This window comes from Cydia pomonella, chromosome 11 (assembly GCF_033807575.1).
Source record: "Cydia pomonella isolate Wapato2018A chromosome 11, ilCydPomo1, whole genome shotgun sequence".
Taxonomy (NCBI): domain Eukaryota; kingdom Metazoa; phylum Arthropoda; class Insecta; order Lepidoptera; family Tortricidae; genus Cydia; species Cydia pomonella.
The window spans coordinates 22,912,202-22,935,023 of NC_084713.1; the positions used below are offsets into that span (position 1 = coordinate 22,912,202).

The 22,822-nt window shown below is 37.2% G+C and overlaps 1 protein-coding gene and 1 long non-coding RNA gene across 2 annotated transcripts in view; both read right to left on the reverse strand.

The window, feature by feature from the left end:
* Positions 1 to 22,822, reverse strand: part of LOC133522505 (uncharacterized) — a 92,910-nt gene that overhangs the window by 22,258 nt on the left and 47,830 nt on the right. The window lies entirely within an intron of this gene.
* Positions 18,121 to 20,872, reverse strand: LOC133522541 (uncharacterized). Its single transcript, XR_009800071.1, has 2 exons — positions 20,753 to 20,872; positions 18,121 to 18,282 (listed from the first exon to the last, which is right to left on the reverse strand). It is a non-coding gene; the product is annotated as an uncharacterized LOC133522541 (long non-coding RNA).

Consider the following 22,822-nt stretch of genomic DNA (forward strand, 5'->3'; position numbering starts at 1 on the left):
TTGCATGGCTAGTGACTATTCTTTAAATTATCTACCACTCCCTTACCTGTTTTTGTTGGAATAAAATACATAATAAAGAAACCACTAGCCCATTCAATTAGTATGCAATTCATTTGAAGTCTTCTCAATAATAATATATTTTAATATTTTTAACCCTAGGTTTGGGTCATCGCATGTACATGACATAGATACATACACAATTCAGAAGTTAAGTTAATATTTATCTAATTAGTTTATATCAAATCGCTAATCTGTGACTGTCCACACTATGAATCAATGGTTGAATAATAATAGGAAGTCCTTATACCTATAGGGTATGGCTTAGGTGCAAACATATATATTATAATAGCCTGGTGGCTTATAGTAAACAGTTTTGCGTTTGCAATTTACTGTTATACAAGTTGATATTTATTGATTCTCTGATGACAATCTCTAGATTGGAATGTTAATTGGGATTGAATCAAGATACTGTGCTGAGTTACATGAACAGAAAAAGTAAGTGAATATTATTTAAACATAATATTTATATTCGGCAGTTCTTTATTCGTTTACAATCCTTTTAACCGTTTATTTTTTAGGACAGCAATATCATGCATGCCAACTGTTAAATCTAGCGAGAGCCCCATATTGGCAGTTTGCTGGTGCCATTGGAGTGGCTGCGCGATTCTGATTGGGTCTCAATGATGGTCCTGGTCCTTTGAGTTTGGGTAGCCATGTACATATTATGACATCAAATTGTAATCTGATTTCAAGTGCCTCCTGCATTTTCATTAAGGCACGTTACAGGTTACTACATCTAAATGATACCTATAACTTCTAAGAAACCAACCCGTACCAATACCTTACAACTGTAACAACAAACAACAATGAGGCAAGACATTCCTTAACATCTCTTATGTTATGAGTGGTTCTAGTCCTTCAAACGAAGTGAAAGGGTTGATTTCGAATTTTGAATTACACGCAATGCGAATGCTTCTGATTTTAGCTTAGTGAAGATATGGATGCGCAAAACATACGATTATAATAGCCTAGTTTGGTTGTTTGGAAGATGTCGCTCTTCAGCGATAAGACCGCTTGTTGTGCACCATAGTTTGAGTTATGTGCTTAATCTGTATGTTATTTTCGTTTTTATATTGGTGAGCAACAAAGAATATTTGTACTGTATTATTTTATTAATCTTGATAAAATAAATTTTGTTTCATTCTAAGAGAATATTTATGGATCATATAAGTATATCGAACGAATGTTAAATCTGGTTCCTACCTAATACGTTAAACATGATACATTCGTTTTCTAAAAAGACACGCAGTATAAATTGTTTCCATCCACCACGCACACTTGCGCACACGACGAGTCAAATCAGGGCTGAGCTGATAATTTGTGATAAAGCGGATATTCTGCAAGCAATGCGTGTTATACAAAAGCATCATTCATAAGAGATTATGGTCCTTTTCACAAAATGTTATAAACACCAATATAACTAGATCCCGAAGTTACAGAAAATATACCAAATCGGGGGTCAGACCTAAACTGGTTTGTAAGCAACAACAGTCGGCAAGGCATTATATCACTATCCGCATGATAAATAAACTTTAAATTTGATACTATTAACTATAACAACTATTCCGCCAAACAGAACAATGAATGAGAGATTTTGATTCTTATTATTTTAATATTAAAATGTTAATTATTTTGTTAATGAATTGTTGATCAACAGCATGATTTGAATCTGTGATAAAGTCGCTGTTTGAAAGGATGTATCCTGGGTCACAACACAAATTGACCAGCAAATTTTAATTCAAAATGTCGTAAATGTTTATTAGTGCATGATTTTATTTAATTTATATCAAAGATTGGTCAGGCAACTAAATCTAAACACGTAGGTAAAGTACCTTGTCCCCTACATAATCAAATATAAATATCAAAATTAACATAACGTATAGGTACCTAAATATAGATTATAGTTAAACCTCTTGTTTAACTTAAACTTAGGTTTGAGCAGTTTGACCTGTTAGGTATGAGCAGGTATGGTAATGGCACCATTCATTAGACATTTAAGAGAACAATTGGATAATTGCTGACACTTCACCGATAATTGAAAAATTTCTACCGCTTTGGGCGTTAAAATTTGAGTTGAATGTCCTTTCACCTTTTATTATTTTCGACATGTTTAATGAAATATGTAGTTAGGTACTTGGTTTCAATATAATGAAATGTGAGACTTAAGAGTTCTAAGGCTCTTGTTGAAGGTAAAATGTTACTAAGTCAGTGTTTAAAAACTGATGATAAATACTTGTTTTATAGGATTTATAGTAAACACGAATTACGAATGTTTACTGAGACTTACCTGATTCATAAATGATTACTGATTACCTTTTATTATTCAGTAGAGATAACTATATTTTCTGATGTGACAATCTTTGCCACTCTCTCATTCTTATAACATAGAAATGTTGAATCTGTTTAGTAACGTCACATATAATCATGAGCGTAAAAGTAAAATCTTGAGCGTTGCGAGTGTTTCAAGGCACGTGAGTTGAAAACAAACTTTGCTGCTCTGGTAAAACATAAACATTTTTATCACATCAATTATTGTCAAATACTGGTTCTAAAACATAAAAATTTAAATATTTATATCATTCAAAACCATAACATGAAATTCCATTCCATTCCACTGCTTATAGCTGCTATACACACTGTTTTCAAAGATTAAAGAGAGCTTTTTAATTCAGACTACCCTTTGTCGCAAAATATTAATAATCGTGAAAGTATGTATTTATATATCTGCTTTTTATAAACTATATTATGATACCTACTGACACTTGCAATCTCTTGTATATCAAAGAGCAAGAATGTTCAGTTAAAATGTATGTAGGTACTCACTCAATTGCCTATGTGCTCAGGTGAACCACTAACATTCGCCTGCTGAATACCTTTTTGGTAGAAATAATATAAATATGGGCTTCATGGTTGAAATAAAACATTAAATTGAATTAAATAAACCAAATATTGTAGCTCTTTAGTTGTACGCGCGTAAATAAATTGACTTTTCATATGTTAGAGATAAATATATGTTACTTTTGATGATGATAACAGTGCATGTGAATAAAAATTCCCAGCATGCTCCACCATGTCGTCAAGCTCACCATACTTATTAACCTATCGAATGAGCTAATGGTTTTACGGATACTGGAAAGCGATATGTAAATGTACTACATACCTATACGAGGCCTGGATGTTAGTGAGATGACGATATGAGTTGTGCTGGTGTCCGACTTTATTACCTACATATAACATGAGTATCACATGATTATCCACCTGGTTTCTTGAGCTTAATAGTCGCCTCCAAACCTCCCCTTATAGCGACCCCTTTCCTCACACAAAGTTTACCTTAAGTTCATATTAGCCTCACTGGATCACTGTTCACTCTGAGTACTGATAACGTTGGTCACAATATACTAGAGACACATCATTATTCTAATAACACCATAAGAACGTTCTTGACTTGATCTAAAAGCAAATATCACTGCCGCGTCGATCTGTTCGCACACAACCTCCTTTTTCCTACTGTCGTTCTCATCTACCCTCTCACCTTCCCTCAAAAAATCCCAATAACCTCGAAGCGGTTACTTAAGTTAAACGTGACTACTAGCGCCATCTACTCCATGACGTTGGCAAATATTAGCGGGTTCGCAATACGTTGGCGACACCTTGTCTCAACTCTCCCTTCAATAATGTTTTTCATAAATTCGTCGTGTCGTACCAGGCGTCCAAGCATCTTTCCTCTTCTGTTTTCACAAAGTCATACAAAAAACAAAATACATGCCAAATATTATAATCTAAAACAAACACGTACATACAAAGCCAATTTTTTTTAACTTCATCATATATTTATAAATAGACAGGTCAGACACACCTATATTTTGAACCTTGCTGTCCACCCATTTGTTCTTGATCTGTCGCTAACTTCAAACAGATCAACAAAAACTGCTCAGTAACCCCGCGTCTTCATCGGAATGAGGAATTTCATATAACATTAGGCAGATCGTGACGCCCCTTATCTGAGTGTATATTTAAATTGGTTCTGAAGTGATAATACAGATGAGAAGTTCCAATCCTGTCACTCAAGGTCTGACGTTTGACCCTCGACCTTAGAGTAACTGAGTTAGATCTTTATTTGCATTTAATGTAAATAAGATTGTGGTATAATAAGATGCCTTGGTGAATACCTATACTTATTACTTAGTTAGTGCTTTTGGAATCCATCGTTTGAGTTAGCTTTGCTCACTATGGGGATACTATTCGGCTCTCTAAGGGGCTATCAGGCCAAATTTGCTGTTTTTACGTCGCTATAGCAAGCTTGAACGTTGTATAAACAATAAAGTTATGTACACAATATTTTAGCTTGGTAGTTGTTCTTTAATTTTGACTACTGATATTTCAAAAAACATATCGCATCACATGTAAATAATTTTTCCGTGAACCCTTTTCTTGAGTTAAAATCCATATAAACTCCCATATAATGCAACGCTTAGACACGAAACTGTAACCAATAGTGAATAATGATGTACAATTCAATTACGTCTGCCGATTTTTTTATTATATAAATAGGTTTTGAGAAATCGATACTATCGCTAAATCGATACTCGCGAAGTCTACGCGGGCGACGAGGTCCAGTCGCGGCTTGACCGTCAGACGGGGAACCTGTGTCACTTGACGCGATGCAAATGTGTTACCTACCTACTATAAAGTGGAGTATGCTATCGTATCGTTACGACATAATAGGTATAGTTTGGGCCGGGACTGTCTCATTTCAAACATACATAGAGAGAACCATACTGTCTTTGTCTTACGCTAGTACTAGCACCCAAAAGAAAGGGATGAGTACAGTTTTCTGTGTTATTACTTACTGACAGATTGTGTTTGCCAGACTATATTGTTTACTTAGCTATGTCGAATTTTTGACATCACAGTTACTAGGTACCCACACCATTTTAGCGTTTGTCATATACATAATTGTGTTCAGGATATAATTCTGAATACACTGATATATACTAAATACATCCGAGATAACTTGTGCCAAAATCGATTTCTAGGAGACTTGGACTAATTAGCGATCTATTACAGTGCCTTATATTAATAGTAGAGTAATTTATTACATGCGTTTTTGTAAATTGTAAACAACTAAATGCAGGTCTTGATTGTTTCCGTTTTTATGCACAATTTGTCCACGAAACATTATCTGTAGTTATGTTATGCAATTTAATTCTATGTAATTGTTTTTGAGTCGTGTTTTCTGAGCACGCACGTCGATCAGTCTGATTGCCTTCTAATTCATATAATTAGCCTAAATGCGTAAGAGGGCAGCTTGAGTCTTGTTTGTTTTAGAAATAAAATGATGACGAGCACACCGACGTTTACCACTCAGTATGGAGTGATCTGAGCACTCTAAGCTTAGGTACTTACTCGTAATATTATTAATAAGTTGTATGGAAGTAGGGCTGCCATCCGTCCGGGTTTTGCCGGATTTGTCCTAGTTTGGAGGCCGTCCGGGGGGGGGGGGGGGGGGGGGGGTGTCAAGAAGTGTCACGGACACTTTTCATGTAAGGAAGCACATTTAAACTACATGTAAAATTAAAGGTCTTGCTTTTTTAAAATATTATTTTCGGACTCGTCCGGGGAAAAAATGCGATTTACGCCAAATGTCCGGGTTTGGCGAAATTCGAGATGGCAGCCCTATGTTTTTGCATTTCTATCAAGTGAGCACTCTAAGCTTATTTATTTCTCTATGCCCTCAAGCAAAACCCCGGGAAGTTTTTTTACGACAGACGATTTATTTTTTATTTTATCTTAATTTCATTTCATTACATTTTACAGCATAACATAATTCCAATTATTCCAAAGCACTGTGAAATCAATATACAATAGGGTTGTTTCCAATTTTTTGAAACGCTCGTATTACGTTCTATATTAACTAAAAGTTGCCCTTAAATTCAACTGTATACTAAAAACGAGTAAAAACGGCTTTAAGTAAATATGTTAAATGAACAAAATATATTATGACGGATGCTTTCGCGCCCAAAACGCTCTTTGAAAATTGAGTGACGTCACAGTTTACGGTTTGACACATAACAACATACACACGTAGAAGATACGAGTTGTCAAACGACTTTGTCATTTGTTGTCTATCGCCTAACTGTCAACAGTGTCAATCCGCGAGTTGTGACGTCATCAAAATCTTCAAAGACGTTTCGAGTTTGGTCACGTGACGTGTGCCAAAAGATATTTTAAATTCAATATTTACAAAAATATGGTCATTACAGATCCCCTAAAAGTAGTTTAACATGTTTCTTATAATCCAAAAGAATTTATTGGGATACAATTCTGCCCTAAGATTTGTATGTGGAAACAACCCTATTTAATACACATGTCAAAAATTAACATAACAGAAGAGGGCCGTTCATCGTCTCACAGAACCTCAAGCATTCATCACACGTGACACATGTCTAATCATCCACTCGCAAACACATCACAGTTTGGTCCTGATTCGAGGAGCGAGTTCATCCGGTAAATCAGGTGAAACTGGTGCAAGGCTCGAACAAGTGGAGATTTTCGGCGGTAACTGGACCACCCCATCTGTGCAGTACAAGTTTTCATTCTCAAAACTTTACTCTTTATTATTTGACTACGGGCGAAGAATTAGGTGGAGATTTTCCTTAACTGAAATCTAACACAAATGTAACATGTGCGCTTAGAGCGTACTACGGTTAGGCGCATTTCTTATAACGCTATGGTGTTTTATTATGGGGACACAACACTGACGCCTTTGTCATACAGAAAAAGTGCATCCGAATAATAGTCAATATTAAACAGACAACTAGCGGCTGGTTGTAATCCAGATCCAGAAAAGTCGTGGATTACAATATTTACAATCAATGCTATTGGTTGATTCCCGCCCGTCTCCTCTCATCTCCGCTTATCTCCTCCTCAGTGGAAAGGCTGCCTTATGACTGATTTGCAAACCTGTTATTTACAATAGCTAATACACAACTCAAATAGGTATGAGATATTCTTATTGATCCAAATGTACAACTTCATAAAAATACTCAAACGTAGTAATTTCGCAATTAACCCGTCAGGACTCGTTTCATTTACTACTTCCTGTCCTATTTAAATTATTTATTGTTAATAAAGAGGTTTTTGGTCCTTCAAAGTGATACCTGAGCAATTTTTTTTAACTAGATCACTCTAAAACAACTGACATTTATTTGCTCTACTTAAACATATCCTGTTCGAGTAATTTATGAAGGAATTTATGTAAATAGTACTAGATCGTCTTATATCAAAGACGACCTTGGGATTTACTTAAAAAAAATGTTTTCGTTGGTCAAAAGAAGAGACTTCGACCACACTAAAGCGAGCGGTCATTAGATTATCTGATGTAAAATGGGTGTGCGGCAAACGGGTGGTATTTACAATAGCAGTTGGTATGAAAACTAAGCGTGGACTGAATCTACACCTGCAGAAAAGTCCTCAACCGGCATGAAAAAAATGCTTTCAGCTTGGACAAGAATAAATATAAATAAATATAAATAAATATTATAGGACATTATTACACAAATTGACTAAGTCCCACAGTAAGCTCAATAAGGCTTGTGTTGAGGGTACTTAGACAACGATATATATAATATATAAATATTTATAAATACTTAAATACATAGAAAACATCCATGACTCAGGAACAAATATCCATGCTCATCACACGAATAAATGCCCTTACCAGGATTTGAACCCGGGACCATCAGCTTCGTAGGCAGGGTCACTACCCACTAGGCCAAACCGGTCGTCAATGAGAATGGTTTCGTATATGCCCGACCGGTTGATTGACGACCGGTTTGGCCTAGTGGGTAGTGACCCTGCCTACGAAGCTGATGGTCCCGGGTTCAAATCCTGGTAAGGGCATTTATTCGTGTGATGAGCATGGATATTTGTTCCTGAGTCATGGGTGTTTTCTATGTATTTAAGTATTTATAAATATTTATATATTATATATATCGTTGTCTAAGTACCCTCAACACAAGCCTTATTGAGCTTACTGTGGGACTTAGTCAATTTGTGTAATAATGTCCTATAATATTTATTTATTTATATATTATTATTTATGTCCGGATGTTCTCCTCTCGTGGAATTTTGTGAGGAGGTTCAAAAATAAATAGTTTTTTTCTATCGATGAAGCCATGGGGATTTGCAAGGTCTACGGCACAGAGAGATACTAGTTTAATTTTAATTATAACTTCTTTCATTCGTCGAAACCTCATATTATTATTTATAGGTACCATATACCTCATTTTGACCAACGTTGCCTTTCTAAAGGATTAGCTCCTTTGAAGTCTTATGAAGAAACAGCCAGTTATGATTTTGATCTGGATTTGTTATGGATATTTTAATTTTCATTTATTTAGTTCAATCAATCAGCACTAACAGCTAAAATTATATCTATATGATTTATCTGTGACAAAAGTGGCGTTTTTGTATTTATTTAATCGTATGGCATATTTTTTAAACAAAATACAGACAGCTATAGATGTAGATTTAGGGCAGTCAGCCACTTGATGGCCTCGTCGCTAAGGGTGATCAGGTCTTCAGGAGGTCCATTGGCATAACGCGTTATGGGACACTCCTCGATAATGTGCTGGATTGTTTGGGCAGCCTCTCCACAATTGCAGGCCGGGGATTCCACCCATCCACACCGGTGTTTGTCATGAGCACAGCGGCCGTGGCCAGTGCGAAGTCTGTTCAAGTTACACCAGTGCCGTCTTGGTAGGTCAGACCCTTTAATAATGGTACCTGGAATGATCCCAGAGCCCAACTTTCCCGCCAACAATGAGTTCCACGACTGTGTCCACTCACGCTTCAGGTTGAAGCAACTGACGAGAAGACCTTTGGAGATACTGTAGGAAGCATTCCTAGATCTTAAACGACGACTTGCTGGCTCCAGAAACTCCACGTGGATTGGGAGGGCAGGGTTTTTCTGGATCTTTGCTACTTCTCGCAACAGGGCTTCTTTTCTTCGCAAGTGTTTTTATATTGCAATTAGAATACGCCTTTTAGTCTCCTTGATTACATTTGAAGCATTGACGCTATAATTTCAACTTTGCAAGAGTATATTTTACAATTTACAACCTTTTTAATACACCACGGCGGTTGCGCTTGAGTTGACAGCTCGGTGTCAGAGGTCAGTGGGCCTACCGTGAATTACTGCGTTCGTCTATTTGTCTCTCTATCGCTCGAATATGCAAGTGCGATAGAGAGCTAATATCTACATTTCGATGTTACTGTAGTCTCTCCGGATGACGGTATTGGCGGTGGCCATGACCCGAGGAATGCGTACGAATCGGGGCGAATTTAACAATAGCACGTTTCAAATTGTAACGAGAGTTTACGTAACGGATTAAAACTTTTGTCTGCGGCGTCCTTCTCTTTTAAAGGTCCTTCCACATTTAGTGCATGAATCACGGTTTACGCATGAGCTACTTTGGGACCCGATTCGCAAATTTTTCGTTGCTTGTTTTCGTATCTTGCTCCCCGATTTTGGGGAACCAGATGAGCTGAAATAATCAGAAGCTCTTTAACGGATTTTTTTATGGTCACGCAAAGAAATCTGTTATTGTCTATGTCGTCAGATTTTTTTATTAAAAAAAAAAACAGGCGTCAGGTGGTCGACTCGTATAGACCCGAATTTATTCCGTGACCATAGAGAACCTGGTGCCTTGTGTTAGTGTGATGTTACATTTTTAATAATTTTAGCCCATATATGTGCCCTTAATCGTGATTTTTGTCCCGCAATAAAGCTTTTTGAACCTACTTTTATCCCTTTATCATTGGTTCGCGGTTCGTCTCTCTCTATTTTATGGCGAGATTACACCAGTGTGCGGCACTGTGCGGCACAAGCATTTTTGTACTGTACCCCTAGTGTAAATTTATTCGATATCGAGACGTGACGTACGACGTGTTTGCGTTAAGTTTCATTTTGTATGGGATTTTGAAACAGCGCGCCAAGCGAGACGTTGTGGAAACTCAAAATCCCGTACAACATGAGACTTAACGTAAACGCGTACGTCACGTTTCGCTTATCGAATAAATTTACACCAAGGGTACTGAATATGCTTGTGCCGTGCCGCACGCACTGAACAGTGCCGTACTGGTGGAATCCCGCCTTTAAGCCCGCTCTAAACTAATGCGCAAATCGCGGGTAGGTTATCTTTAGATTCGATTAACTTATTTTCTGCTTGATCGATTTTAGCCAGGTTTCGGGAATAAGTACCTACCTATAGTGTTCATTTATTGATAAGTGACAACTTATGTATATGAATTCTTCAGTGAGCCGGTTTTAATATTTGGATTTGACTGATTCGTGTGGCTAAATTAAAATTAAAATATTTATTAATTTGTTCTAAAAAACATTTTGAATTAAATTTCTTCAGTGAGCCGGTTTTAATATTTGGATTTGACTGATTTATGTGGCTAAATTCAAATAAAAACATTTATTAATTTGTTCTAAGAAACATTTTGAATTAGAATTTGCTTGGTATTCTCGAAAAAGGAGGCAAATGCCGCCATTCTCGTGACGTGTGAAAAAACTCGCTGTTAAACATTTTAATAAAACAGTATATCACTGTATATTTGCATAAAATTAACATATTTAGGCTACGTCTGCTTGTTATACTTTATTATACACGTATGTTATGGCATGTGATACAATTAAACGAATTCGTTCACTCCTTTTTGTCCCAAAATCATTTGGTCTAATGTTGAAAGCCATTTCAATTCACTAACGACGTTTTGACAACAAGTTCAAAAATATTTGAAAGATAAACTGCGGCCGATTATCAGCGGATAAAAAGCGGAATACTAATTTGCTATTTGACCTTTTGGCTTGAAATATTTACCACAGATGTATCGTTCACGAATTGGGGTTGACAATATGGCTGGGTAATAAATTAAGAAAGACCTTGACATCAATGAATATACTGGTGACTTTATTATTGATTATTTGCACATATTTTAGACTAGCGATCCGCCGCGGCTTCGCGCGGGTAGTTTAACCAATATAGACAACATCTTAACAAATTATACACTAAAACCTTCCTCAAGAATAACTCTATTGATAGGTAAAAACCGCATGGAAATCCGATCAGTAGTTTTAGAGTATATCGTGAACATGCAGACATATACCTAGAGGCGGCGGTGGTTTATAAGGTGTAGTGATTTTCATTCTTCTGAAACTGTTCTGAAGTGAAGAAAATACCCATGACTCAGGAACAAATATCCGTGCTCATCACACAAATAAATGCCCTTACCAGAATTTCAATTCAACCCGGCTTCCTAAACAGGGTCACCACCCACTAGGCCAAATAGGTCGTCAATGGTAAATTAGGCTAAAAAAGTAAGTAAACATATCTTTAACTCGACTGTACCATCAGACCGTGATGATGGCGCAAGCGTGTTGTGGAGGCGAGAAGGCTATGCGACCAAGCCTAGTTTAATGCATTAGATAGCAGAAGGTGTCATAGAAAGTCAACCGAGACTGGACCCTCCAGTAGCAAGAGCTTTCTCTGCCAAACATGTGAGAGGACGTGCCGCTCACGCATCGGCCTTCACAGTCACCAAACCCGTTGTCTAAACAACAATGCTTAATTCGTCTGCAATAGAGGCAAAGGCCTGTGGTGATGACTATCAGTAGAAGTTTAGTGAACATCTTTCTTCGGAAGTCTGTCACAACCGCCGCCGCGCTCCGCTGTCACTGGCACGCACCTCAGTTACGTAAGCAGCGAAAGTTCAAGGTGAAGTACCGATACCCGCTCAAGACGCTCTCGTTCCGAAGTGGCACAAAAAACTATGTTGAACTTACCGCTTCGTAGGCAAAAGGAAGTAGGTGCCGTAAACTTTAGTGTGGAAGAAAGGGCACACAAATGTTACAAATGTGTCGAGAACCTTAGGGACATTTTCAGACAAAAGTTTTTTTTATGTTATAGGAGGCAAACGAGCAGACGGGTCTCCTGATGGTAAGCGATTACCGTCGTCGATGGATACTTGCAACACCAGAGGGTTTGTAAATGCGTTGTCGGCCTGGCGTTCGTTTTCGAAAAACCATCAAATTTTGGGTTATTTCTACTTAGAATCGAAATACCGATTAAAAAAGGAAATAATATATTATTATGTGACGCAGTTTCAGTACTTCACAAAACAGACATCCAGCATACTTGTATGAAAAACTAAGGACAGTTATTTTCTTTGTTTTAGTAAATAATTCTCACGATTCTGAGTCGAAATAACTCAAAAGTTGTTAGTTTTACCAAAAAAGGAAAAATATATTTATTTTTCTGAAAACCCTCTTAGGTGGTGCGAGAATTCGCATTAACATTGCGGTATTTGATCGGTCGGCTAAATTGGATATGGTTACATAATCACGTGCTCAATATTATAATCCGCAAGTAACTTAACTCACATGCCGTTTAAATGGCGCTTAGTATGAAAGTATAGCTTTTTGGTTATACGATGGTGAGGAACTATGGTTGAATAACGTGTAGGGAAGAAAAGGACGTATGTGCCAGAAATCTTATTATGAAAGTGTGGCGTTTTGGTGGTGAGGTGGTAGTGTAGTTGAGTAGTGGAACCGATGGTTTCCGTTCAAGCGAAAATAAAAGTAATTGTTTGTGATGTCGTGGTTGGATGGGTAATTTAATATGTAGTAGCAAAAATAAATTGACTAAGATGTGTAAAATCTAAGACAATTTCGTGCTTCGAATTTGACCGGTAAACGAGATGGCGCTGAACAGCTCCATACATTTTTCGGTAACTCTGACTGTCAAAAGTTGACGTTTGACAATTCACTGTGTGAATTTAGTGACCGCAAAATATATGGCGCTGTACGGCGCCATCTGTTTTGGTTGCCAAACTAAGGCACGTTCGTTTGTTTCTTAGACTTTACCTCTCTATTACCTACAATCAATTAATTCTCTTTGGTAGCAGTGTTAACAATAACCATTACAAATTGAACCGTAAACTGTATCCGTCCGTTACGATTTACGGTTCAATTTCTAATGGTTTTGTCAATTGCAATTAACTTTCGGCCAACACTGTTTGGGAGTAGTTTAAAACGTTACGCATATATCTGACGACCGGCTTGGCCTAGTGGGCAGTGACCCTGCCTACGAAGCTGATGGTCCCGGGTTCAAATCCTGGTAAGGGCATGTATTCGTGTGATGAGCATGGATATTTGTTCCTGAGTCATGGGTGTTTTCTATGTATTTAAGTATTTAAAAATATTTATAAGTATATTATATATATCGTTGTCTATGTACCCTCAACACAAGCCTTATTGAGCTTACTGTGGGACTTGGTCAATTTGTGTAATGTTCTATAATATTTATTTATTATTATTATATATCAGTTCCTTTGATTATACACCGTGTTTTATTCCTTTAATTCCGAGTATGGTTAAGTACGTTTAAGGAAACTAAATCGCATAGTTAATTTTCAAAATATTGTATATTTTTTATTTTTATAAAAAGTAATTAAATGTTGCATATAGCGTTGTTGTAGCACGGGCATTACATTTAGGTCAACCAAACAAATGAAAAGTGTGACATATCAATGTCATTTTGAACATCGATCATCCGAGATAGTACTTAACATTAGTTGCAAATGAATAAACTCGCACTAAATACCAATCAATATGTAAACAGGCCCTAAGGCAAGTGTATACCTATACGTTCGTAAGGGCCTTATAAAAAAATTACTGATTATCTCCGAAATTGAGTTAATTAGAATATCGGTTTCTTTGAGAAAGTTACTTAATATAAGCTCAGGAATGCACCCTTTTAAATTAACGGACATAAAAAAAAATACGGTGGAGATAAAGTTGTGAATCACAAGCGGCGCCGGCGCCACAGATGACAGAACAAATGCCACCCACAAGATTGGGCAAGCCGGTACAATAACCCGACACAATAGGTGCTATAATCGAATGGGCTTAATTGCTGCTCAAATGACTTTGACACACTGGAGCAGTTGCTACATAGTTCATTATGCCAAACGCTGCACTTTGCTAGGGTAACAGGTGGTAAAATTGTTCAGGCAAATGGGTGAAGTGAAGTTAAACACACTGTTCACACATTGCCTAAATCAATTTTAACTAAATATTAAGAGTACCGGCAAGGTCGACCGAATTTCACCTTCCTTCCACCAGACGGAGTTTCGTTCTCATTTTACATGTTGGATTGTAATGAAACGTTGCACATACAATGACATGAGGTTCATCTAGTCGTGTAATTAGTTTATAAAGCTCCAGTTTATGAAACAAAAGAAATTGAGCAAAATCAAGTTTTGTATGAAAAACTTAATTTTTCTGTATTTTGTTAACAATGTTTTTTTTTTTCCTCACATACAATTATCATTACAGGCTGAACCCAATGCGATAATGTAGCAACAAATTAAATATACAAACAAACAAAAAACAAGTACCTATATCTAACAACTAAATTTTTAACCTACATACTACCTACCTCCTTCTTAGGTTTTCATATTGACCAAAGCCTAACGTGGGAGAACCACATCGAATCCCTGTGCGGAAAACTAGGAAGAGCATGTTTCGCCTTAGGCAGGCTGACAACTGTTCTACCACGTCAGGCAGTCCGCAGCTGCTATTATGCCAGCATACAGTCCATTATACAATATGGACTTGAGCTATGGGGACGCGCGGCCGATTGGCAACGTGTTTTTCGGCTCCAAAAACGAGCCGTAAGATCCATGGCTCGAGTACCATGGCATGAGTCGGCCAAGCCACATTTCATCGCCTTAGGTATTGTCACATTGCCGGGTCTCTTAATACTGCAGACAGCCGTGTACACACGAGAGAACCTGGATAAATATCACAAACGAGGTGAAAAAAGCGACCGTTTGACTCGCTTTGGACACAAATTAGCGGCAGTGCCACGCAGTCTAGCCAAAACGGCTAAATCTATACACGTCATGGGCCCCGCTGTGTACAATAACTTACCAGCGTCCATAACTGATGCGCCTAGCCTGGCGAGTTTCAAGGCTAAACTCAAAAATTGGCTTATTGAGCGGCCGTTTTATAGTGTCGAGGAATACTTGACCTCAAAATATTGTAGTTAAATAAATAATAATAATAGTAATAATGTCGTAATAATCAACTTGTTAATTGAATTTATTTTTGAAATTTATGAATGTTGTATAATTATCTACCTGTAATTTATACTAGTTATGTAAGCCTGACCTGTAATTTACATTATCAATAAACTATGAGTATGAGTATGAGTATGAGTATTCAATCTAGCTACATAGTCGTTTTAAAATGAGAGCGTAACTACATTTGTATAGAGAACTGAGCTTGCTGTCCCCCCCTTGATGTCTGCCGCATCCACTCACAGAAGGTGGGCCAAGATAACCACGGTATGGGTGCCGTAAGATGGACGGGGTTTGCGCTACGACATCGAAACTCTTTCTGTCTCTATTAGTCTTAGTGCAATAGAGAGACAGATAGCGTTTCGTTGGCATCTTGTCTAGGCACGCTGATATGATTCCAATATTATACAAATTGGCCTGAAAATCTCTCCATCCGTCCAAAAAAAAAGCTGAATCTCAAAAGGGCTCAATAAGTCATCCATTTTATTTGCTCGTGAGTAGATTCAACTACCAGGGCTGCCATAGCATTCACATTCATGCAACAGCGAACTCAACATACTTCAGGAATGCACTGACAATAATTTTGGCACATCGCGTTTCAACTGACAGTGTTTTTGGCACATCGTTTGGCATTTCAAAAATCCGGGTCGGCTGACAAAGGTTACAATCAGTTTAAATGTAACAAGTGTGTTTATAATAATGCCATTGCGGGTCAGGGCTCGACGGTAGCGTGCGAAGGCATTGTTTGAGGCAACACTGCTAATTCATTGGGTGCGTGGGGCAGGCTGCCACACAAACTTTACGACAAATCAATCTAGTCCCACAATAGGTAAACTCATTAAAACTTGTATTGTGGGTTATGGGTACTAAACGATAATATACAGCATAGATAGACATGGATAAATAGGAAGAAAACTTCCATAAGTCAGGAATTAGAAAATATCTGTGATGAACACGTAAATAAATGCCCAGACCAGGATTTGAACTCGGGCCTCCTGCTTCGTAGGCTGAGTCACTGCTGAAGATTAGAACGCGAACAGGTATAAATAAAATAAATAATTCAGCTTGCTGGCTGCTTTTTTACTGAAGAGGAGATGAACGGAGTGAGAGACGTGCGGGAATCAAACAATAGCAGTGGTTGTCTTCTCCGCTCCCCTTCGCTGCATTACTTTTTTAAATATTCTTGCTAAGTTCCATGTTATGTCAGCTTGTTGTTTTAAATATTCTTGCTAAGTTTCATGTTATGTCAGATTGTTGTTTTACATATTCTTGCTAAGTTTCATGTTATGTCAGATTGTTGTTTTACATATTCTTGCTAAGTTTCATGTTATGTCAGATTGTTGTTTTAAATACTCTTGCTAAGTTTCATGTTATGTCAGATTGTTGTTTTAAATGTTCTTGCTAAGACTCAAGTTATCTTGTTGTTTTAAAATGAGTGCATAACTTCGATTGTACGGAAGCGACTTTTTGGTAGGAGTATACCAGTATATCACGTGAGAAAACGTTTTTCCATTTCTACATATTTTCCATTCTCCATGATTTTTTAGTATGTCATTGACACAATGAAAAACTAGGTTTATAGGTTTCCTTCTTTTTTTCAAAATTTGCAAAACAAAAATAAAAAAAGCGAAACTTATAAACCTAAAACGACATCAAAATCGAAGCGATTTGTTAAGATTTAGTTAGTGGAAACCGTTTTTTCCCGAAATGGAATTTATAATAGAAAAATTACCGTTACTTCTCAAAAAGCTATTCTTCCCTCTTAAGGGCTAAGAAATGCATTCCTCAGTACAAGAGTGCTTATTTTGTATTGTGTGAGCCATCGGCTTCGCTCGTGGTAATTCATGTGACTAAGTAGCTTTAAATCGTTGTCGAGCCCAATAGCTCAATTTTGCTAAACGTGTACTGCTTTAGCTAATTTGCCTTTTTACCCGTCTACGATGACGATTATGATCATTTTGACTTCATACTCGTCAATTACTTACTAATACCTGATCATTATTATCTTAAGTGGCGAGTTGACTATATGTATGTATACAGTCCAGTGACATCTCCCTACCCTCAGCCCTCACACCCGTGTTTCCCATCTCAGATGTCGCTTATTGTGGGGGCCCATCTTGTGTGGGCGAGTCACCGTCTGTCGGAAATAAAATTGTTTACTATTTTATTAGGCAGGCGTCCGGTTTTATATCCCATAGCCTAGTATTAAATCCATCACTGTCACCCAATAGCCTAGCATTTTTTTTGATTCGATCAAACTGCCTCTGCGTGCGTCCCATGACACAGCAAGGGGAGCCTCCGCTCGGTGTACCCTTGCATGTCGTTAAAGTGTCAAAAGAGCCTCTATGTGTTGGATTCTGCACCGCGCACGCCTCCCAAATGTCCGGATTGGAAACACCATTGTTCCGTGATGGGTAAGACTATGATCTACCACCCTTAGAGTTAAAATTATTAAACCCATTTTATTGAAAGAATTGCCAAACAATTCATTTTTATGTTGCGGATGACATGTTGATTTAAAGAACGGCCTCGAAGTTTAAAATATTTTAAAAGTATGGTCCCCATCTGGCAGAGATCACTTTAGTTATAATTTTTTCAAGTGGGCATATTACAATACGCTGAGAAATGAAAGTCAAATGAACGTTAATTAGAATTGAAAATATTGAAAATTAACCATTAAAAATTGAACCGTAAACTGTAACCGTCCGTCACGGTTTACGGTTCAATTCTAATTAACGTCAGCGAATACGATTTGTTAGATGAGTTTCCCAAACGCAGTTATTCCTTGCAGCTAATTTTCTTTTCGCATTTTTTCCCGAAAGCGATTATCCTAAACACTTTTTTTCTCTGCAGCTTATTTTTACAGTCGCTTTGCTTCTGATTCCGATTTTTTTTTGTCTGAATTTTAACCTGCAGTTAATTTTTCCTCTGCAGCTTATTTTTACAGTCGCTTTGCTTCTGTTTCTGATATTTTTTTGTCTGAATTTTAACCTGCAGTTAATTTTTCCTCTGCAGCTTATTTTTACAGTCGCTTTGCTTCTGTTTCTGATATTTTTTTGTCTGAATTTTAACCTGCAGTTAATTTTTCCTCTGCAGCTTATGTTTACAGTCGCTTTGCTTCTGTTTCTGATATTTTTTTGTCTGACTTTTAACCTGCAGTTAATTTATAAATTATTTTTGTTTCGTTTTGTGTTTTTTTCTGTTTTTTCACCCGTAGCCATATTTCCTAATAGTTTTCTCACTGTTCCGTTTTTTCGTCTTGTCGTGTTATTTTAATGTCCGCGGCCAGCTACCAGAGGGGAGAAGGGGGGGGGGGGGGTATATTATATATAATTTGAAAAAAAAGTCGAATTTGTATTTATGTAAAAATAATCATAATATTTTTAAAAAATTGTGTAGCACCCATATTAATCTTTTAATGTAAGGTACACTCGGCTAATTCCGAAAATCGGGATATTCCGAAAATTACTAATATCACTTATATTCTACTAAACCCGGCTACATTATTTGCTCAGATTAGTGAGCGAGTGAAAAATTCCCGCTTTTTTGACATTCGGAATTAGACGACCATCGCTAACTCTATAATTTGGTGAGTAAATGAATTGACTGCTTTTGTGTTAAGGAGATTTTCGTTTTTTAACCATTTTACATAGGCTCAAACTATTCTAAAAATAGCCTGAATTTTATTACATTTTCAGATTTACCCGAAGTGGAGAATTCCGTGTCACAGAGTGTTCCGGAATTACCCGACCTTGTTTTCTCAAAGTGACAGCCAGTGGTTCTCAAACAATCAAAGGCTCAACTATTTTATTTTAGTTTTACAGAAGGTAAATTTATTTGTTGGCCTGAGCCCTCTCGCGCATGAGAGGAGGCCTGTGCCCAGCAGTGGGACGTATATAGGCTGAATTATTATTATTATAAATTTATTTGTTGAAGGAACTTTAAAGAAATTACTAATAAAGACTGTTGATTAAGACTGTTAGGTACTTACTTTGAAATTATAATAAGTATCCATAAGACAAGCTAAAATATTTTCAAAGGAACATTATGTTTATCTACCTACGAGTGGATACTTAATTTTTTGTTATTGTTCGAGATGTGCGTTGATTAAAGCTGTTTACCATTGTATTTTCATTTCCAAATCCTTCCCAAAATATACTTTTTTTGATGCCAATCGATTCCATTCCTATCTAGGATCAAAAGCTAGTATGGGCCAAAGAAAATTTTCCAGCTATAAAAGCCACTAATCGAAGAAAACTATTCCCATACAATTTGTATGAAAATGAAAACTTATTTTTCACATGCTATTTTTTTTGCTCTCTGTAATTAGTAAATTCTGCTCCACATGTCTGGAAAAGGTTTTCTTTAATATGTGTATTTTTTTAGTAAGTAATGTACCATTATCATAAGTCGACCTATTGATACTGGATAGAGTGGATAGGAATGAAATCGATTGGCATAAAAAAATAAAAGTTTTCATTTTTATACATATTGTATGTTTTCCTTGATTCGTGGCATTTGAAGCATTTTTTTTGTCCTCTTTGCAAGTGTATATTAAAGTTTGAGTACCTCAGATTCCTGACTTACATCGACCGGGATATAGACCGTGATTACCTTTTTTAGGGTTCCGTAGCCAAATGGCAAAAAACGGAACCCTTATAGATTCGTCATGTCCGTCTGTCTGCCCGATTATGTCACCGCCACTTTTTTCCGAAACTATAAGAGCTACACTGTTCAAACTTGGTAAGTAGATGTATTCTATGAACCGCATTAGGATTTTTACACAAAAATAGAAAAAAAAACAATACATTTTGGGGGTTCCCCATACTTAGAACTGAAACTCAAAAAATCTTTTTTCATCAAACCCATACGTGTGGTGTATCTATGGATAGGTCTTTAAAAATTATATTAAGGTTTCCAATATCATTTTTTTCTAAACTGAATAGTTTGCGCGAGAGACACTTCCAAAGTGAAAAAAATTGTGTCCCCCCCCCCCTCTAACTTCTAAAATAACAAAATGAAAAATCTAAAAAAAATATATGATATACATTACCATGCAAACTTCCACCGAAAATTGGTTTGAACGAGATCTAGTAAGTGGTTTTTTTTAATACGTCATAAAATTTAAAAAAAAAATTTAGATTTTATTGTACGACTTTGTCGGCTTTATTGATTTATATATCCATGCCAAATTTCAGCTTTCTAGCACTAACGACCACGGAGCAAAGCCTCGGACAGACAGACAGACAGACAGACAGACAGACAGACGGACATGGCGAAACTATAAGGGTTGACTACGGAACCCTAAAAACGCGTTTGTAAACAAATTCGAGCATGTTAAAAATTGTTTTAGGGAAATATTGCGAGCAACAAATATACTACAGAGTAATAAAACGAATGTAAAAAACGCGTTTGTAAACAAATTCAAGCATGTAAAAAATTCGTTTTGGAAAATATTGCGAGCAAGAAACTATACTACAGAGTAATAAAACGAAAGTGAAAAAATGCGTTTGTGAACAAATGCGATCATAAAAGTCGCTACCGAGAAATAGTAAGACAGGGAAATTAAAAAAGTGGGAAAATTTGCGACTGTGAATAACGGCGAAAAGAAAATTATCTGCAAGGAATAACTGCGTTTGGGAAACTCATCTAACAAATCGCGAATACTGACGCTGGCTCTAACTCCACACCTCTAATAATAATAATAATTCAGCCTATATACGTCCCACTGCTGGGCACAGGCCTCCTCTCATGTGCGAGAGGGCTCGGGCTATAGTCCCCACGCTAGCCCAATGCGGATTGGGGACTTCACATACACCTTTGAATTTCTTCTCAGATGTATGCAGGTTTCCTCACGATGTTTTCACCTCCACACCTCTGCCCGAGTAAATTTAAATCCCCCCTCAGTTGGAGCCAATATAGAACCGGCAAGCTCGGTGGTACACATTTCTTCAGAACAGTACTTCAGCTACAATGCATGCGAAGTTTGCTGTTCAGATGCACCGTACACGTGACTGCCCACGACCCCATTTGGTTCAGCGATGCGGCCGTCTTTCCCAATCGGTGCATTTTATGGCAAAGTCGCAAATGGATTCTAACATTTATAACATCTTATTAACCTTAACATTTTAAAATTAACATTAATACTGTGAAACTTTCGAATACCAACCAACCATCTTTAGAACATTATTTTGTTATTTAACAACAACCGCAAGCTCGCATCCTCTACACACGGTGTAACAAAATGTGTGGGGATCCGTTTGATGGCTCCTCTACACGATGGCCCAGCGCTAAACCAGCGAGATGGCCATGCGATGGTTGAGAGCATGCACTATGGAATGGGCCACGAATAGATGCGTACGCACCATCGCTGGCTTACTTATGATGTGCGAACTAAAAAAAACCGACACCGCGGCCTTCCTACACCACTACCCTCTCTACACGCTGGCCCAGCTTAGTGGGCCACTATGATGGTCCATCGTGTAGAGGAGCCATAACAAAATGTGTGGGGATCCGTTTGATGGCTTCTACACGATGGCCCAGCGCTAAACCAGCGAGATGGCCATGCGATGGGTGAGAGCATGCACTATGGAATGGGCAACGAATAGATGCGTACGCACCATCGCTGGCTTACTTATGATGTGCGAACTAAACATTTTAAAGGAAAATTTTCTTTTTTTCTTTTTAGAGCATTTAAATAAAAGCTTTTGTTAAAAAAAAATACTTTTATTTTATTTATTACTTTTTAGTTATTTTGAATTACTCTCAACAATCCCTTTCATTTGATACCTATATTGTAGAAGTGCATTAAAAATAACTATTCCGCCATCTTGGATGTTCCGCCATATTGGATTTAGAATAACGTCACATATTTTTTCGAGTTCTGTCAACAATCCCTTTCATTTGATACCCATATTGTAGAAGTGCATTAAAAATAACTATTCCGCCATCTTGAATGGTCCGCCATGATGGATTTAGAATGACGTCACATAATTTATCATGCATTGTCATCCAAACTAAACGTGTATACAAAATTTCAGCTCAATCGGCTGAAGATATCTGCTTCAAAATTGAGTTGCAAGATTCCACCCGAACAAACATAAATACAATACATATAAAGCTTTTAATTATAAACCTACACCGCGGCCATTCGACACCTCTACCCTCTTTACACGCTGACACATCTTTGTGGGCCAGTATGAATAGCCCATCGTATAGAGGAGCCATAAGGGCATATTCGGTACCGTGTTCTGATTAGAAATAAATAACCGGCCAAGAGCATGTCGGGCCACGCTCAGTGTAGGATTCCGTAGTTACTCTTCCGTCACAATAAGCTAAACTGGAGCTTAAAGTATAGTAAATTGTTAACCAAGGGATGAAACGGTACCTTTCACCTGAGTTAAACAAATAGGCAAATTTGCATAATCAGTACCTAATTAAAATAAGTCTTTTTACTATGAAGGGAAAACTTTTTGCGATAACTCAAAAACAGCTAAACTGATTATGTCCGCTATAGTTTTCATTTAATGTCTTTCTTAAACTCTACTTCCACGATTTTTTTCATATTTTTTGGACCTATGGTTCAAAAGTTAGAGGGGGGGGACACATTTAT